The sequence below is a fragment of the Triplophysa dalaica genome, chromosome 9, assembly GCF_015846415.1.
Source record: "Triplophysa dalaica isolate WHDGS20190420 chromosome 9, ASM1584641v1, whole genome shotgun sequence".
Classification (NCBI taxonomy): Eukaryota; Metazoa; Chordata; class Actinopteri; order Cypriniformes; family Nemacheilidae; genus Triplophysa; species Triplophysa dalaica.
This window is the reverse complement of record NC_079550.1, coordinates 3,823,624-3,830,154: the sequence shown is the minus strand read 5'-3', so window position 1 is coordinate 3,830,154 and position 6,531 is coordinate 3,823,624. Positions and strand designations below refer to the sequence as shown.

The 6,531-nt window shown below is 35.4% G+C and overlaps 1 long non-coding RNA gene across 1 annotated transcript; it reads right to left on the bottom strand.

Moving 5' to 3' along the window:
* Window positions 1–3,746: 3,746 nt before the first annotated feature.
* LOC130429179 (uncharacterized) lies at window positions 3,747–6,269 on the bottom strand. The gene is made up of 3 exons (XR_008907548.1): window positions 6,193–6,269; window positions 5,322–5,368; window positions 3,747–3,869 (listed from the first exon to the last, which is right to left on the bottom strand). It is a non-coding gene; the product is annotated as an uncharacterized LOC130429179 (long non-coding RNA).
* Between the last annotated feature and the right edge of the window lie 262 nt (window positions 6,270–6,531).

Genomic DNA, 6,531 nt, shown 5'->3' with positions numbered 1-6,531 from the left:
GGTTAATGTGGCCTACATTTCAGCCTGATTGAGGGGGTATCTGTGGGAGAACAACCTTTTGTCGCACGCTTTATTCGTGGAGTGAGGTGGCTGATGCCTCCTAGACAAGCAGTCCCTTCATGGGATTTAACAATAAAGCGCCCCTTTCTAAACCTATGGACTCTGCGCCTGTCAGGCTTCTGAGCTTAAAAAATTTTTTTTTAATGGAAATCACCTCTCTTAAAGGTCCTGTGTGTAAGTTTCAGAGGCCACTATTGGCGATGTAGGAAATTGCAACCTACAGCTCCGATACCCTCCTCTCCCTCCCATTAGAAAAGCTACGGTTGACGTCACAGGACAAAAGGGTTCCGTAAATGATAGCGGCCATTATCGGTGGTGTTGATAATTGCAATCTACGTCTCATAGGCGAACGACAGACCGAAGCTACGGACACAGGACAGAGATGTCATCGTTTGAGACAGCAGAGAGTAACCTTTGCAAGTCAAGTGACAAGGATTATTTACAAAGGAAAAATAAATAAATTAAATTTACTTAATTCATTATTTTCTGTAATCGTTATAGTGGCTATTATTGTTAATAGTTTAGCATTGTGTCAGTGATGTATTCGCCTATTTTGCATAGCATTTTTTGGTACGGTAACTTGGTTCGTAATTTACTGCCTATTGAAACCGCTTGCTAATGCTAAAGGTGTGAAATCTAACCGCGAAAACCTTAGCAGACGTTTGGCATCACCCCAATTGATCAATTGTATCTTCTCAAATCTTCGTTGACACTGTATTGCTGATAAACTATGCAACTTGGAAGTTTGGATTTTATCCTATCAATTATTAAATTACACATTTGTATGCACAGAAGCTAAGCAGTATAATAATATAATTTACACCCAATTTATGCAAATTATGATTGTAAAAATTATTTCTAACTTGATTTGCACACGGCCATGCAAAAAGGAATTATAGTACAATTACAAAGTGCTAAAAACAAGGAAAAACTCACTTGATGCCCATGCTCATCTATTAGCTAAAGCTATCAAACAAAGAGTTCACTTATATAGCGGAAATTAGACAAACTTACCGGTCCAGCAGTAAGCTGCCAACTTCGGCGTCGCTTAGCAAACCCTTGTTCTGCTTGAGTGCCCTCCATTTGGGAAAAGCCACGCCGATGTTGTTTTTCGGGTTTTCTGGCATTTTTTGTCTCGACTTCGCCTTGCTGCATCGTATTTTCTCTTTTTTGAACGATCAGATTGACACTCTATCAGCTATCGGCTTGTGGTCCGCCATTATCGCAAATTTTGCTTCTTACTGCAACAAAGAACGTTTATATTTCTAATAAAAAACACGAGAAGTAAATGCTGTTATTGTTCTTCCTCTTCTTCTGCTAATCCTTCTATGTAGTCACTTTGCAAGCTGCCTCAAAACACAGCCGAAGAAGAAGAACTAGTCCCGTGCATCCTTCGTTTTACGAAACGCGCTTAGTTTGTCCGTGTAGTGCTACTATAGAAACATGGCTGTGCACATTGATAAATTACATGTTAGGTTGTGCCCGCGGTGTATATACATAATGGCTCATTGTAAGGTAATATAAACATTTCGGTACATTTTGTAAGGTATTTCTTCACCACTCACAACATAGTTTTGTATTATATATTACATTTTGGTGAATAAATCCTTCAAAATCCTACACACTGTACCTTTAAGAGAATCGAAGATTTGCAGGCGCTATTGACCTTGCCTTCCTGTTTAACTTTTGCCCCTGGGATGATCAAAGCTATTCTGCATCCTCACCCGGCTAATCTGCCTAAAGTTCCGTTCTCCACCGTGCATCCGGTTGTTCTTGAGGCTTTCTGCCCTCTGCCGTTCACGACGTTGGAGCAGGAAAGATTACACCTATTGTGTCCAGTACGTGCTCTTCAGACTTATGTCCACCGCACTAGCCAGTGGCGTAAATCTGAGCAGCTTTTCATATGATATGGGAGTCACAACAAAAGAAAGTCTGCCGCCAAGCAAACCATGTCACATTGGGTGAGGGATGCTTTTGCTCTGGCCTATGAGGCGCGAGGTCAAGCTTCACCTCTGGTAGTCAGAGCTCATTAAACAAGGGGGGTTTCATCTTCTATGGACTTAGCAAGAGTTTTTCTCTTGCAGCAAGTGTGTGATGCGGCGGGCTGGTCCTCCCCGCACACATTTGTCCAATTTTATAGTCTGGATGTCCATGCCACTCCAGGCTCACGTGTCCTGGAGTCTACATCCTATCTGAGACCTCCTCTCGGATTGTGCAAACCCAGCTAACAATTTTACGTTATAAAAACATTCCTGTAACGTTTCAATTAAGTTTTAAAAACGTTTATGTTCTAACGTTCTTAGAACGTTCAAAACGTCCAGTTTTTTAGACGTCGTATTAACGTTATTGTTTGGTTATAAGAACGTTATTCAAAACGTTTTTAGAACGGTTCCATTTGTTGTTATATTAATGTTCTAAGAACGTTTTTAAAAACGTTATAAAAACATTCCATTTGCCATTATAACAATGTTCTAAGAACGTTTTTAAAACGTTCCATTTGCCATTATATGAATGTTCTAAGAACGTTTTCCTAACGTTCACATTAAGTTTTAAAAACGTTTATGTTCTAACGTTCTTAGAACGTTCAAAACGTCCAGTTTTTTAGACGTTGTATTAACGTTATTGTTTGGTTATAAGAACGTTATTCAAAACGTTTTTAGAACGGTTCCATTTGTTGTTATATTAATGTTCTAAGAACGTTTTTAAAAACGTTATAAAAACATTCCATTTGCCATTATAACAATGTTCTAAGAACGTTTTTAAAACGTTCCATTTGCCATTATATGAATGTTCTAAGAACGTTTTCCTAACGTTCACATTAAGTTTTAAAAACGTTTATGTTTTAACGTTCTAAGAACGTTCCATTTTCCATTATAGTAATGTTCCAAGAACGTTTTTTAAAATGTTATTAAAACGTTCCATTTGCCATTATATTAATATTTTAAGAACGTTTTCCTAACGTTCACATAAAGTTTTAAAAACGTTTATGTTTGAACATTCAAAACGTCCAGTTTTATAAACATTGTATTAACGTTATTGTTTGGTTGTAAGAACGTTATTCAAACGTTCCATTTGCAATCATATTAATGTTCTAAGAACGTTTTCCTACAGTTCACAGTTAATTATAAAAACAATATGTTTAAACATTCTTGGAACGTTCAAAACTACCAGTTTTAAAACATTGTATTAACGTTATTGTTTGGTTATAAGAAAGTTATTAAAATCTTTTAAGAACCTTCCAGTCTCTTGTTATAAAAATGTTCTAAGAACGTTATATAAAACATTAGGAAACTAAAAATACTATTCCGGTTCTTTGTAGCAACAGCAAACAATACATTGTATGGGTCAAATGTATAGATACTATGGATACAAAATCAATGACATGTACAAAGAATCAATTAAATGTATACTTTATATTTTAGTTATATTGAGTTTATAATATAATTAACTTGCAGATCAAACAGTATTTCCAGTTCACATCAATATAAAACATGAAAAACAATCAAAAGAAAACAAAATTAAGAACTTTAAGATTTTTAAATGGATTGAAATTATTCAAAATATTTAGAACATTCATAAAAAAAAGGTAGACATGGCAATATTTTTTCATGAAAACAGCTTAAACACTTAAATCTAAAACATAGACAAAAAATAAAAAAAACAAATATTTAAAGATGCAGAGAAATATTTTAAGATGCAGAGATGTATTATACATGACAACAGTTTTTAAGGATGTCACTGTGACTCCATGTCAGCTTCAATCAACGGACATCTTAGTGGACCTAAGCTTCAGAGAATGTCGGGAGATACTGGAACGACAAAAAGACAACAGTATTGTAAGTGGAAGTTCAAATCAATTTTGTGTGATTTTTTACTCACCCAGATGACGTTAAACAGGTTTAGAGAACTTCCGGCTTCTTTGGAGCACAAATGAAGATATTTAGGTGACATCAGAGAGACTTCCAGGCCTCCTCATAGACATCATGGTGTCAGTTTTGGCCAAAGTCCAGCAAAGTACTAAATACATTGTTAAATTGGTCCACCCGTGCATAGTGGCTCAGTTGAATTTTTTGAAGCGACAAGAATGCTTTATGTTTGAAAAACAAAACAAACTACCGTTTTGTGTCAGTGTCTGACGAATGTCAGTGTATGCCACGCGTTAACAAGAGCACTTCTTCTGCATGAAGAAACACAGAGTTGCGCTTCCGTGTTATGAGTAAGAATGCCCAATAGGGGCAATCCCCATGCGTTGTTCGGCACACAAACCTAATACGCATGCGTCAATGTGCTCTCATCCAAGAAGAAGAAGATGAAGAAGTGCTCTTGTGAATACACTGAAAAGACAGAGGTGAATATATTGATTAAATCTGTATTTTGGTGTGTTGTTCGCACATAAAGCATTCTCGTCGCTTCAAAAAATTTCAACTGAGCCACAATGCACGGGTGGACCAATTTGACGATGTCTGTAGTACTTTTCTGGACCTTAGCAAAACTAGCACCATGATGTCTATGAGGAGGCCTGGAAATTTCTCGGATGTCACCTAAATATCTTTATTTGTAGTCCAAAGATGCCGGAAGTTGTATAAACATGTTTAACGTCATGTGGGTGAGTAAAAAAAAAAAAAATCACACAAAGTATAATTTTGGGTGAACTTCTCCTTTAAGTGAGGTGAGATTTAGTATAAAATAACTGGAACACTGTAGTTGCTCATGCAGAAGATCTTATAAAAAAAGGAGCGAATATTTTTTTTTATTGTTTAAGTATTATGAACTAATGATTAGTCAGAGTTATGGACAGGTGTTCCTTTAAGTTAGTATTTGAAGAGTATGTTCCAAAATGAGATAACAATAATTCCAAAATAAAGTTATGTTTAAAAAAAATTATTGTTCATTCCAATTGAGTGATATCAATCAAACTGCAGTTTGTTTGTTTTGATTTAAGACATACTAACTCAAAAAATACAGCTAACTAACACAATGAAACATAATAAAAAAACATGATTTTTGAAAATTGAAAACCAAACTCTTCATTTGTATTTACAACTAATATTCAAACACTGAGCATTACTGCATCAAAATAGTCTTGCTATTGTATCGTTAAAAATATTATTTATTGACAAGAGTTTCAATTTTCTACCTTGCGCAAAATAATATTTTAAAGACGTTTTTAACATGGCAAATATTGAAAATAATTGAATTTAAATATAAAAAATAATTTAAATAAATAAAAAAACTAAAAGGGGGGAACAAAATGGTCATACCCAGTCCCGGTCAGACTCCATGAGGGATATATTTTGTAAAATTGCCACTGTTAAAGAAATGAGAAAAAACAGACAAATTAATTAATCTGAAAATAAAACAAGCCTGATGCGTTATAGTGAATAATATTCTGATAATTTGACAGTTGGTTTGATAACTTTATCTGAAACGGTGGCAGAGTTAAATTAATTGAAGTACATCATATTAAACATAAAAACATGGATTCAGTACCGTATATGAAAACATAACACGCGCAAATGCCTAAATGTCTAATGAATATCAAACGTCAAACTAACTTTAACTCTTTGGGTAAAATTGCGCGGCTTGTTCATCCGGTCATCTAATCTTAGCCCACTGAAGGCAACGTCGCTACTGGAGATCCGCGCTAGCAGAGTTTAACTCGATCCAACCCTTATCAAACACAAGTCTTGCTATCTGGGTTAATAACGTTAATCCCGAATACACAGATTAGCTTTTTAGGGTGTGTTTTATTAAGGTTGGAGCTATAAACTCTAACGCGGCCCTCCAGGACCGACGATGCTCTTAGCCGATTTGGTTTGAATATCAAGAAAGTGTTCCAACGAAAAACATTTCGATAAATCAAAAGAGTGAACTAAATCTTCGGGAAAAACATTGCCTTAGCAAAAACATTTATCAACGACATTCGACTGTATTCCTTAGTTGTAAATAACGTTAGCCTTTAGCTATAGCTAACAGCTCTGTGAATAACGGCCGCAGTTTTCGAGATAATTCAATCCTACGGTTAACCCAAGCATAACCTCATTAAAACAATAGTAACTGCTGCAAAACGAAGATTAACAACATTGTTATTAAAGTATTTTTCATAGAATCAGCAAATGTATCTATGCTTACCTGAATGTCGAAGTAGCTCTGAAGTCGTCCGTCCGTTAGTCCCGCTGTTTGAAAACGCACGTGGTGTGCTCTCTTAAACCACGCCCATACTATCACGGTCATCAGCATCGTTAATCCTTGAAAGTTTTTCATATGTATTTATATTTTTTAAATTAATGTACATTTATAAGATTATATTTGGTATTATACTGCCTTTGTATCAAATTACAAGAAAAAAAACTAGTTAATGCTAATGTGGGGGTGTTTCTTATGCAGCTTCTGTAAACTTGATTTCATTCTCTCTGCTGACTGCATTCAGTTCTATATTTTTTCCTATTTTGTGGCTATTTTTGGCTATTT